Here is a 13751-nt window from a genome sequence, read left to right on the forward strand (position 1 = left end):
GTCTTAGTGACACCCTTGGACAGATAAATTTCCTCTGGAGAACTGACCACTCTGTATTCACACAGTTCCCTTCCCCACTCACAACAGCCTCAGTGAAAATGTCAATATCACTGTGTGATCACAGGGTAGAAAATTCTCCTAGTTAGCCTGTTGTCATCCTCCAATTACCCAGTGAAATGCAGCATTATTAAAATTGCTTTCATATTCTTGATTAAGGTCTAGCTTATGATGGTGCAGTAGGGAGGTTTCCTTTGCGTCTGGTGCTTCTTAATTTAATCCTTTTTATGTGCTTACAATGCTTAAAAATTGTGTGTCTTGGGAAAGAATTGTTGAGCTTGCAACACCTAAGACTGCTCTCAGCTTTGGCACTGCACAGAAGCTATGAGACACAAACGTAGTGAATGGTATGTTTTAGGATGGAGAACCTCAAAACACACAGAAGCACCTTTGAGTTTCCGTAGGTATTCTCAGACCCATTAGGACACATAATGACAAAGGTATCACATACAAGACAACCACGGTTCCCATCTCTTCTCTGCCCGTATTGTGCCAGGCAGTGATCATGGCAACAAGGCACAAAGAGGATGAAGACTGGTGGAGTTTCCAGCTGTGGATTCCAATGGAGCTTAGACATGTCAGCACTTAACCACTCAGACCGGAATGTTTTAGCAGATACTGGTCTGGTGCCCTGGGAAATTCACTTGCAAGACAAAGACAGCACCATGCTGGATGGAAAGAACGCAGCTGCTCGCTAGCCATAGGATGTTTAAGGTCCCTAAACGCTAGGTTTGCAAGGCAAATGTGTGTGTTCATGGCACTGAGTTTTCAGCTATTGTTTGGGCACTGCCTAGAAAAGAACAATCTGTTGTTTCTGCTGTTCCTGGGGTCAGTAGGCAGGCTGCAGGTCGCAGTGGCTGCACAGCTGGATCAGAGACTTGCTTGGAGTTAAGAACTTCGGTGGAAAAATGGTGAAGGGTAAATGAAGATAAGCAGGGAAGGGTACCCAGAAGAACAGAAACAGAAAAGCTGGCTGGTGGTACCAGAAGGATACCAAGTAATATGTATTTTTTCAGGCAGATCAAGAAAATTTTCTTAAAACTCTGAAGTGCTGGACTTGAGATTCGTTTCAAGGAAACAATCGCTTGCAGCTACACATTTGAGGACTGCCTGAAAGTCTATGCCCCAGAACTTGCTGTTGCAGGTGGCATTTTACTAATGATGTTTGTGACGGTGAGAATATATGGACTTTAATTACGATCAAGATAATGTGAAAGCAGAATTCCTGCTTTCCAGGAGACAGAAAGCTGTTTAGTAAATGGGAAGGACATAACACCACAGACAAGAAAAGCCTGGAAATAAGGACACAGCATGTAAGACTGACCTCAGATGAGAATGCAAGATGGCAGTAAGCCACACGCACACTTGTGTCATAAGTATGTAAGTCAACTTCAATGTGACAGACAAGGTAGCTGGAGTGCTATTGTTTGACTAATGCAAGAGGTATTACAGCTGCAGCACATCAGATAATTTCTTCAGCATAATCAAATATTTTCCTGCTGAATCTACCACCCACGCGCAGTTGTAAACCACTCCCAAAGACACTGAGCAATATAGTTAACCACATAGTAGCTGTGCATTCTGGGCACGTGGCACTTCTGAACTCAGCATGGCAGTGTGATCCTGAGGCTCCCCTTTCAGAAAACACACCGAGCCCACCTCTGCCGGGCTGCCTGGAAACTTTTCCGTGTTCTCTCACAGTCCAGGTTACGTGCAGTATCAGCTGCTCCGCTGGCACTATTCAGTCAATGGTTTACAACAGTCTCACACGTGTAAAGAGGATTAACGGGATGTCAAAGCAGAGGAGATTGCTCACTGCAGTTTTCTTAAAGATGGTTTGTGCATGCCCAAAAGATTTTTTTAAGAGGCTATGTGAAGAACACAATTCTTCACACCTTTCAGAGACTGGATAGCATCTCCCCCCGTCCACCCTGACTGCTTCTCACCTTCTCTGCCCCTTCATTTACCCATCCCACCCTATGTCTTTATGGTCTTCCCCATCACTTGTACCCGGACTCATGTCTCCTCTCATTTCCAATCACAACACGGAACTACAATTATTATTGATAAGAAAACATCGTACTTGTGAATTACTTCAGAAATGTACATTTGTTTCAGATGATGCCAGTGCAGTCCTGGGAAAGGGGAGAGGCTCAGCCCTAGTAAGCTGCATGAAGTTGCCAGCAGTCCTGACACCACCTGAACCGAATATGAAGCATTGTAAAGAACTGCAGGCAGGGGAGTGCTATTTTCCTTCCTCTGGGCTCTGAAAATACCAGCTAGAAGCCTGCTGCCACCCCCCCAAGACAGCAGCAAGAACACAAACATAGTTATTTCACAGGCACTGTCAGGTAGGAGATATCCGGGGCAGAAATGCTTTCACCTTACCTGCACCTGCCTCCAAAAGACCCACAGGTTGTCCAGGTGTGCTCGGGGTTGAAATATCAGCACTTTGTGTGTTTGCCCTCTCTCCCAGACAGGGTTTCTTCCTATTCACAGCCTTTCCAACAGCTCATATACATGAAAGGTTTTGAAAGCTTCACACACAGTGATTTTGCAACGCAGACCAGCCTGGGGACATTTATTTCTTGAAATTCCAGCAGAACAACAGAGCTTCTCGCTGACTTGCCGCAATGGTACCTGTCTTGGGAAGGGAACGTACTGGGACACCCCTGTACACTGCCAGATCCCGGCAATCTCAGCTGAATGGTGATGGACACAGGCCCTGAGGGGCCAACAGAGTCTACAGCACTTCACATAAACACTTACTGGATTTTCTTTAGTAAGACCACACACACAACAACCCCTCACCTGAGTCACAGACAGAGGTGGAGGAGTGTGCATAGCGCACTGTGGTATTTATCAATCAGGGTCTTGAGCCAGCTCCCTTGAAATATGAAGGCCACAATGTAAGTGTCAGTTTCTGGAGGCATATTTCATGTTTCTTCAAACACGTCGACACCAGAGCTGACCTGTGAGCCCAAGGAGAGTGCAGATGGACAGTTAGCCTCGAGGGATGGAGCCCGCCACTGTTTGCGCAGTTCTGGTGAGGCAGAAATAACAAAAAGCCTGTTTTCACATTTCTTCTGAAGCAAATAAGGGAATTTGATTGGCAGCCAGGTGGGTTCAGAAGCAGCATGGGAGCCGTGCACAAGAGCGTTTTACACTCTCTCCAGTCCTCCTACACTTTATTCTCCCCCTGCCTGCAAAGAGGACCCCTAAACCCATCCATCTTGGGATGTACAGACCCCCCTGCTCCCATCAGCTGCCATCACCCCCCACTGCCAACACCCTCCCCTAGCCCCAGGAAGCAGAAGCAGCCATCCCTACAAACCCCTCTGAGCCACGGGGAAGGATCAGGCCAGAGTGGGTGGGTTGCACACCATGCTCTCCCCATCCAGAGTCACAAGCGCCATTGCTACAGCCCAGACGTCCCCTGTGGAGCAGCAGGAGCTTCAGGAGACAGGGACAAGAAACTCGGGCTGCTTACACATTTCAAACAGCCGATTCCTCTTCCTTGGCACACGCAGTGGGTGTGCGACAGCACGGACTGAGCACGTGTCTTAGGGGGCTTGTGGTAGCACAAGGGGCTGTGGGTAGTCATGCTGAGACTGGAGAAACTGGGGAAGCACAGGCATGGAGATAGCCAAACACTGGCTAGGAAGAGATCTTAATGTCTAAAACTTGATGAGTAAAAAATCCAAGGCAGTGTAGTATTGTTCAAGGGCACAGGGACAGACAGATGAGGAACAGCCACTACTGCAGGTCTGGGAAGGACCTGCTCGCCCTCACAGTTACTTCTCAGAGTAATCACTGGTCTCCCATTCATTGTTCCAACAGCAGAAAAGCATTTCCCCTCCATATGCTGAATCAAACCTATGAGTAATGCACACATAAATGCAGGGTTTTTTTCAACTCAGACCTGGTAGTTTCTAGCACGTAGAAGGGCTTTCTGTGGGGCTTACAGCTCTGTAACGCTGAGCTGCAGCTCTGGCCAGCTCTAAGCCATATGCTGTGGCTACCCTGAATGAGGCCAAGTGTGCTACGTGGACGGTGTTCGCCTCCCTGAGACATCCCTGAAGCTGTGCTTGCAAAGCCTGCCTTTCCTTTCCACTGCCTTCCTGCCAGCCCCGCTGTGGGCTCCTGTGTTCTCAGTACTTGTGCAATGAAGGTACCTAAAGACATATTTCTTTCCTCAGCCATTGCTATGTCAACAGGTCATATTTCTGATAATTCTGATATTTCTTAAGCCTATCAAGGCTGTCCCTGGAGAAATATTTCTGCCTTGGTCTGATTTGCAGAGCTGTTGGCCTGCCCTTCCAGCTCCTGCTATTCAAGCAACCCCCAGGAAGACGGCAGCTGTTCAGACACTGAATCTCGCCAAAGTGCTGTCCCTCTGAAGTGTGAGTATGCATGCAAACATGTGGTTGTGTGCATGTGTGAACACGCCTGGGTATTTGCGATAGTTGTAGGAACTAAGTGTAGAAATGGGGGTGCGGCATTTTACAGGTGTCCTATGCATCCTCGGGACTGCCAGGGAAGAAAGCCAGGGCGGATATTCTGGGTGTGAGGGGAGGTGTGCTCACCACATGACCCGAGAGGAAGAGACTGTTTCCCTGTGCAGCCCTCCCTGTGCCTGCTGACACCACCACGGCTGCATTCTGCTACAGGAGGAGTAAGGGGCAGTATTCCCATGCAAGGAAATGGAGGACAGTGCTAAAGTTCCCCTTCAGTTCCAGGCTGTAAGCTAAGGTCCCTGCTTAGATTCACTACAGCCACCTTTACCTGCCTCTGGAGTCAGTATTGTCACCAAAGCTCTCCTTATAGGCAATGAAGAGAGACTGGCACTTACAGGGTGTATCTCACGTTAGCTATTTTAGACACATCAGGAGGACAATTGAAAGGTAAAGGCAATTATTTCTTTTCATGGATAAGTGGTGAGACTGGAAGATCCCGTTCAAATGGAGTTGTCCACCCTGCGGATGGTACCTTGTCAGACAAATGAAACTTTGCCCTGCTGAGATGGCCATAGGGATGGTGAAACCTACCTAAGGGCAGAGGAGTGAGCATCCTAGAGGCCAGTCAGTGCTGCGGACACTCATGGGACCAGCCTGACAGCCACGCACTCCTTTGCACACACTGCTTTGCAGTTTATAATCCTTGCTTGCTGGTGTCCTGATTCTAAACAGAGAGCACGAACATGCACTTAAACCTCCAAATCCCAGGAGAGGTATCCTGACTGTCCTTCCAGACAGCACAGGACTCCTTGCAGAGTTAACGATGCAAAAGAAGGACGGTGACTTCTACAGAGAAGGGTCTTCCAGGCATTTTAGAATGGCTTGCCATCCCTCTCCTCTTTTGTATGTTTTGACATGAAACGCTTGGACGTTGCACAAGATAGATGCCAGGCATCCTGACTGCAATGTAACTGATGCAGACTCAACCATCCTACAGCAGGCCACACTGTGAAAGCCACTTTTAGGTGTATTGAAATCCTCTTGGGCTTCATTCTGCAGACCTTTTGCAGGTCAGAAGCCTTTAAAATGGTTTCAGGATTGAGTCCAACCAGTTTCAGAGAATGATAAATGATGATGAATGATGTGTTTATCCGGTTGGGCCATCAAGTGGAGATAGACAGGAATGCGCTGTCTTTGTTGTCTGTCTCATTGACCTGTGCAAATCTGTTTGTTCCATACAGAGTCACCCCAATTCTTTCATTACAGGTTTTTTTTTCTAGCATCTTTTTTCCACATAAGAACACTGTCTCATAAATTCTGTTTCTTTCCAGCTAAGCACCCATCTCCTTGTGTTTTCCAGGTAATGAAAATTAGATCACAGAACAACACACATGGTGGAAACAGTATTATGGTCAGATAAGATGTACGGATAGCACAGGCAGATAATCAAAATGTGGAAGGACACTAACTAACCACTGGAAACAGCTGACAAAAATATTAGTGCCTCAGCAAGGGGAAGATTCTGTTGTATTTTGAAGGCTCAGAAGAATCAAGAGGTTACTTGCCCCTAAAATCCTACTTCCCCTCCCCAGGAATGGGAATGCGTACTTGAGTTCCTGTCTCTGAACAGCTCAAGCACTGAGAGCAAAAAAACTATTTAATCCAAAAACAGTCTTTTGCACCACGTGAGGAAGGAAGCATATGGTGAAGCAGAGATAGTGCAGTGCCAGGCATGTTCAGAAAGGCAATTTGTTGGATGGACCGGTCACTCACACCTCCTGTTTTCAGGAGGAGGGAGCAGAACCACACAAAGGGTTCAGCTGGGGAGCAGCACACAGCCCCACCACGCCAAAACTTGTGTAGCTTTTGCTTACCAACTTCCTTCAAAGGCCATGTACCCTCCCAGCTCCCAGCCACGCACCCATCCCAGCAAACGGACGGCGCGGTGCGGAGCCCACCCACCAGCTGCTGCCACCCCGCATACTGCTGGCTAATCCTGCCTTTCCCTGGGAGCAGGAGGGCAGGACTGCCCAGGGAGGAGCAGGATCTGTCCTAAAGCACAGTGGCAATATTCGGCTCAGGTCCACGTAGGTACACAAGAAACGAAGCGCAGCAAATGTTCCTCTGAACTCATATTAAGAGTCTTTGACTTAGACAACTAGAAAAAGCAAACCAGCGGTTGAGTACAACTGCCTAGACAGATGTGATGTATGTAAAAATTGGGGAAGCACAAAGATACCAAACAAAGAACAACTCCCATGTGAGTCCCAGGTATTTGTCATGCTCTACATTGACAAATGTTTTTCATATAGGTTAGGCTTTACAGACTGAAAAAACAGGCCTGACAGGGATTTCAGGAAGTCATTTTGTCCCCGCTGTGCCCCAAAGCAAGGCCAACATGATTTTTCACAGTTTTGCGTAACCTGCTATTAGAGACCTCCAGTGATACAGGTTCCCAGGCAACTCCCTACTCCCACACTTTACTATCTCAGAGAGGTAGGACGAGTTAGTTGCCCTCGTTGCGACTGAAGTGTGTTACTGTGTCTTCTAGTGACGACAGGCGTTGCAGTCTTCACCGCAACAGCACATTATGCATTGGAAGCCTATCCCCATCCACGCCTTTGCTTTCTTAGGGCAGACAGCCCCAATCTCTTAACATTTGCCCACGGGCCATGTTTCCCATATCTCCCATCACTCTTGCTACTCTCTTCTGAGCTTTATCCAACTGGCTTACATCTTTCCTGAAGTGTAGAGCCCAAACAAAATAAAATATTCCAGCTGAGGCTTTATAATTTCCCTGTGCAGTCGGAGGCTTACTTCATGCCTCACAGACAACATTCCTATTTATACAATGGAAAATGCTGGCTGTTTTTGTACTAGCACAACACTGCTGTCTCACACTCAGTTTTAGATCCTCCAGAGCCCCTATGTATTTGTCTATAAACTGCTCCAAGTCTTTGTCACTTAATTATTTCTGATGGAATCTACAATCTTAAGTGCATCTTTACAGAGCAGCATCCTACTCTACTACAGCGTGTCTCCTCAGTTGCAGGACGACTGTGAATTCTGAGTCTGTTCTGTGCACCACACCATGTTCTCTCACAGCTTCAGTTAAAGTCAATGTTTGACTAAGTACTCTTAATGTCAACATGCTATTCATTCCTGGAAATACTGACTAGAACGAAGCCTTGGGCAGATCCCTGCAGGATTTCCTTCGGTGCAAACTTCCCTTTGACAAGGGACCATTGATTACCATGCTCTGAGTATGATCCACCAAGCAGTTTTGCACCATCTTACTGTAATTTAACTGTGGTCCCCTTTCCCCTTAGTTTGCTTTCCCTCTAGCCAGCTTTCAGACTGCCTTTGCTGCTTCTGAGACCTGCCTCCCTGTGAACAAGCTGCCTCTCCCGCATGCGGGGTCTCTGCCCACAGACCTGCCCTGCCTGGAGGCTGTAGAAATGTTTAGCCACAATCCTACCACATGAGAGGGCGCGTACCTCCTCCCACCACCACTTGTCGAGGATGAAAGTGCTAAAGCTGCCATGAACCTGCCAAGAAAGCCTGCTCTTGCCAGCACCCATCTTCAGAAAGGCCCCAGAGTGGGGCGGGGGATGCTCTGCAGGGCTCTTACCAGACCCAGCGCTCAGCCACAGCCCTGAGCTCAGTGAATACCCCCATGCCGCTCTGCGATATGCCTCCCACTGACTGACAGGGCAACTGGTTGGGCACCAGGGCAGCTGCAGTGCTGCAAGAGAAGGACACGCCACACAGAGGATGTCCAGATACAACATTTAAAAGAACAGACAGTGAACCCAATGCCGGGAGCTTCCACATGTGCTTAACATATGGCTGAGATAAGTGACTGTCTTCTACCTCATGCATGAGAGACATATGGTGGAAGGGACAACCAAAGGGAGGACGCATGACAGCAAAGCTTAAGGGATGTGTTACACGTACATAAAGAAAGCAAGAGCACGGATTTGTGAGCTTCGTCTGCAGGAGACCTTGCAGAGCGCTGTTAACTGAAAACGCAGCACTACGCTCGCTACCTAACATCAGCCCTGAGGCAAAAACCACAGTGTTGCGCTCCAGCTCCTGCAGCAGGGTGCTGTCGGGGGCCGGGCAGGCCCGGGGTGCCTACAGCACAGGCAAGGCAGAGCTCGAAGGAACTGCACGCAGGGCTCCGGCTGGGGAGCGCGGCGGATACTCCCAGATGCGCCGTGTCATGGAGAGGAGACCGCTCACTTTCTGGCTACGTTTTCCCCCAGATCACTACCTATGAGAGAACCCTACCATCTCCCACTCTGTCCGCTGAACAGCTCTGTGCTGATTCTACTTATTATTCGCTCCTCCTTTCAAATTTCCGCATGCTATCTGCAGATAGTCTCTTGCCTCCACTTCAGCTCCACTGCCTGGCTCAGCCTCAGTGGGAGAAGCAAAGAACAAATAATACAGAAAAGGGATATTCTAAGTTATTTAAAATGAGAGAAAAAAACCAAAACAAACCACATAAAAAACAGTCTCCACAGCAGCCAGAAAGACCTGCTGTAAGCTAGAAGAATAACCAGTCATATTTATTCTCTCTGAAGCCGTTCATTCTCTCAGCAAGCAGAGTTCAGACCGTGGTTGGGATATAGAAATCCCTTCTTGGATTCAAAAAATTTAAGGAAGAAAAAAAAAAGGCTACATAGAGCACAAGCCACTGTAACAAAGCTGAAGCGGTACAGTCCCTTTAGAGAATTTGGTGCTTCAGCACCCTTGACTTGGCACCGTGATTCTGATCCATGTCCAGATTCTGCACCTGGAAACGGAAGGAAACTCCACAGATCATTTCAGAGGAGTGTGGGAGGGAACCTACCTTTGGTTAATGACAGATAGCAACCACAGAGCCTTTCATGTTTCTTCCTGTTGAATAGGAAGCTTTGTAGATCCTGATAACAGGAGACATGAGACATACACAGCAACACCCCTAAACTAAGTCAGAAGCTCCTTCCATTTCTGGACTGAAAACTGAAGTCCTCTATGACAGAAGGCTCCAAACGGAGGAGAAGAAAACCTCAGTTTTCAGTGTAGCCCACTGTAACAAGGTCCCTGGAAACCCTTACAGTCCAAGTATACGTCATGGTGTTTTGCTGCATGTCGGAGGGTCCACCCCTCTGGTGCCAGCTCTCCCCCTACTCCATGCAGCAGAAGGCCCTGGGAAGGCTGAGCAGATGGTGAGCTGGCTGAGGTCCCCCAACTGAAACATCCACCATAACCTTCAGTGAACAGTGCCTTGCCGTCATACAAGTTGCCTTAAACTCCCCTTCCAGTGCAGCTATGTTAATGTACAATCCTAATAAAATACTTTATTCACAACATCTAGTTTTAGCAAAGCAGGTACGGATGCTTGTGAAAGACAGGAGTGAAGAAAAAAAAAAAGAAGAAAAGCAAAATTAAGCCACTTTTAGACTAAAAATAACCAGAAAATTCTTTCTTGTTCCCTTATCACTCTGAAGTGCTGTCTTCTCCTGGTAGGGAGCTACAAAGAGCTTTCTTCTCCAAGCATACCTTATGCCTTGTTGAGCCTGTTAATGAGAGCCCTCCATGAGAAGGTGTGCAGCACAAGGTACACTCATTCCACAGCTCTGGGAAGCTCCTTGGCTCGGGGAAGGCCCCTTCCCAAGCCCTTTGAAGGGGGTTCAGGCAGATTTAATCTTTCACTCTGAGTCTCACAGCACTTACTCCATGTCCAGGAGACAGTTCGGCCATTCGTATTCATTAAAATAAGGACTGCATCACTCCCTCGGCGATGCAAATATTTCTCCCTCAGATGGGTGGGACCTCCTCTGACTGGTTAACACTTTGTTGCCTCGAGAAGTTCCCTTTTCTTCCCTCTAGTGACTCACTGGTGTTTAACTATGAAATGTATCTTACACAGCATCTTATATTTTGTAATAGTCTGTACATTAACAAGTATACTTGTGGCACCCATCCGTATGGGATTAATACACACAGAACATTGCTGACATTTGGCTAAAACCAGACATAACAGAAGCTGGGTGGGTAATCTCTAACATCTTTCTTTCTCTCCTAGGCAGACTCAGCATCCGGATTCTTCTGGGCTGCACAGAGGGATCCCAGAGCTGTTACTTCCCATGCTATGCTATATTATAAGAGCCCATATTTCATCAGCCCCACTGAAGCTGGACCTCTGTCCTGCAAGGGGAAGTTACCAATACAGTTTGTCAGGATGTGCAGTGTCCTAGCAAGAGAAGGGCTCATGGCCGAGGCGCTACAGCCATCAGCACCCAAAGGTGTACTCCCTGACCCCTCAGAGATTCCTGATGCATGTGTGGGGCATGAGAAAAATCATCATTTCAGATATGTGGGGCAGGAGAAAAATCATCATCTCAGATGTAGAATTGGAGGGGAAAGACCATGGGCAAGCAATGTGCACAGGGTCTGCCGTACTTCCTGGTGGGTTAGCAATGTCCCTTCTCTTTCAGCTGAGACCAGATGTACATTTTAGCAATGGCTGTCACCCCCACAGCGGTTTTACAGCAAGTCAACGTGCAACAGCCACTTTGTGAGTCACTGTGTGAAACACCCAGACTTCCCCGTGGTAGAAAAAAAAAAAAAAACAAATGAGAGAATTTGTGAAGAGTGTGGAGGAGGTCTTGAAACACTTTCCGATCATCCGCCTCAGTAAAGAGATGACTGGTCCCTTGTAGACTTGAGAAATGGTTATGACCTTACAAACCAAGAGTTTTGCATCAATTCCTGTTGGTGGTCAATGGTGAGCAGAAGACCGTTGACTACATGGATCAGACTGAAGGCCAACTAGCTAGCTTCCACTGACCTCTGAGTTACCGTGTCTGTGCACTCAACAGTGGTATCACTCTCAAACATTCCAGCATACTTTCATCATCTGGGGATAGCTATGATAAAGAGAGAGCAACCTAGGAGTACATCTACACAAGTAAGACCTTGATGGAAAAAAACCCTAGCTCCTGCTGCTGAAACAATGGTCCTACGAGGCAAAGCAGGAAGGAGGCCCATGAAACCCTGTGACAGAGATGTATGCTGTCACCGTGTCCCCATGACAAACACTGCCAGTGTTTATCTTGATACTCCCAGCAGCAGCTGCAATAACGACAGGACAAATAAGCCGTTCAGACAAGTCAGCAGGTGCAGTCAGAGAGCTGCCTGGTCTGTGAGACTTGCAATAAACATTACCCATGCCAATGCAACTCTGCCATAGGAAAGATATTTACAGCATATTGTCTTTGATTTATTGTATGGCTCAAAGCCAAAGAACACTTCCTCAGAGTCAAGGTGTAATCCCACTGTTAGATAGCAAGCCTTGCATGCCAAATGGTGACTGCACGCCTCAGCAGGTCCAACTTTGCAGCACAGCCAAGGAAGAAAGTGCGTATCCAACGTGAGACTGGACAATCTGCCTATGGATAGTCCTGCACAAGGTCAGAGCCAATTAGTCAGACACAAAACAGTGTCCAGACAGCTGCTCATGCCAGAGCTGGATGTGGCCTCATCATACACTTCAACAGAAAGGCTTGGAGGTTGCATTCAGCTTCTGCTTTGTCTGAGGCATAGATGACACCATAGGTGACACTTCTTTGCCACATAATCCACTTTGAGGAAGGACAGGCACTTGGGATGAGAATCTGATATAGTGCAATATAGCCCAGCTAGAGCGAAAATACTCTCAAGCAGTATCACCAAACTGATAAACTAGCAAAAAGCAGTATATACACAGCTAGACTTTCAGGTGGCAGCATATTGTAACCAAGCAGGCTGCGAGAAACTGAGCTTGCGCGGAACACCAGCTAAGCTGGAGGACCGAAGGAGCCAGAGTGCCCTGTAGATGCTGCAGGAGAATCCTGTTGTCTCACAAAACGCTACAGCCCTCATGGAACATGCAGAGGCCTCAGAAATGCATGATTCTTGAGTCTAGCCCAAGAAACAAGAGCAAGCCTAACTTCTCATCTAAACAGAGCTTGAATAACTGCTCCCTAAAGCAAGGGCCAGAACACAGAAATCCCACTACTAACCTCTCTTTATTAGTCTCAGAACCATATTTTTTGTGCATAGAAATCCACTACAGTACCTGAAAGCACAACCACAGGTGGTTTGGGCATTGTCCTGAGAAGGTCTAGTTGGAAGTGACCTCTGGAAGTCTCCAGCCCAGCTACTCACTCTGAGCAGGATCACTGCTTTTATCATAAAAAAGCCAGGATCTGCCTCTTACTGGTTTTATCTGACCTCAAGCCAGTGCACGTGAGTGAGGGTCCATCACCATGATGGCTCAAGGCTGAGCTTAATCACCTCCTTACCCACCTGTGAACTGCGGTGAGGACAGAGTATCTAACTCCTACCGACCTCCCCAGCCATGCAGGGGATGCTGCCCATGAGCCAGAGCAGACTACGCTTGAAAATGACAGCAGTGTTTAAAGGTAATGTGCCTTTGGAGGGTCCTATGAGATGTCAGTGCATAAACCTCAGGTAAATAACGACTTGGCCAAGTTCTAGGCCAATGGCTTGTGAAGTAAAACACATCAGTCCCTGAACGGACTGTGAGGTGCGCTGTGACAGCCTGCGGCTCTCCTCGCACTCACAGTGACCCAGAAAGAGGAATGCCAGTGGTCATTCCTGACGGCTTTGACTCCATTGTGAACAATGTGAAATTCTGCTGTCCCCGCCTCCCTTGTCATTCTGTCATTCTTTCTGCTAAAGAAATGTGATTTTGCTGGTCACAAGTCCCTGTTTTGCAACACTCTTGTGAGCTCGTGACAAGAGAAGCAGGTAGGTAGAGAGTGCTAGTTAAGCTGGAAGTGGTACAAGTTTGACAGGTTTTGAGCAGCTGTTAAGATAGTGAGTTAAGGCTGCTTCTCTACTGGTACAACACTGAATAAAACACACAAATATAAAATGAAAATTCCGTCTTTGATGGAACACATTACATGTTTTTCTTCCCTTGTCTCCATGAGCAAGCTGACTCTTACTTGAGCAATTTTTCAACAAACTCTTTCTGGTTTTCCCTAATGGTGCTTTAGTGATACCTCACATTCTATCAACTACTTTACATAGATGTACATATATAGACATAAACATCTCCAGCTAAAGGGAAAGGAAATAAGGAATGTGGTAAAAATTATATCCTTATCAGTGTTTTATATTCTAAAACATTTACGGCAGGAGCGTTCCTACTTCACATTCTCTGTCTTCTATAAAAGC

The 13751-nt window shown here is 47.3% G+C and overlaps 1 protein-coding gene across 8 annotated transcripts in view; it reads right to left on the bottom strand.

The window, feature by feature from the left end:
- The window catches only part of GAS7 (growth arrest specific 7), a 109183-nt gene that overhangs the window by 54188 nt on the left and 41244 nt on the right, over window positions 1-13751 (bottom strand). The gene's annotated exons all lie outside the window — the stretch shown is intronic.

This window comes from Larus michahellis, chromosome 14 (genome assembly GCF_964199755.1).
Source record: "Larus michahellis chromosome 14, bLarMic1.1, whole genome shotgun sequence".
NCBI lineage: Eukaryota > Metazoa > Chordata > Aves > Charadriiformes > Laridae > Larus > Larus michahellis.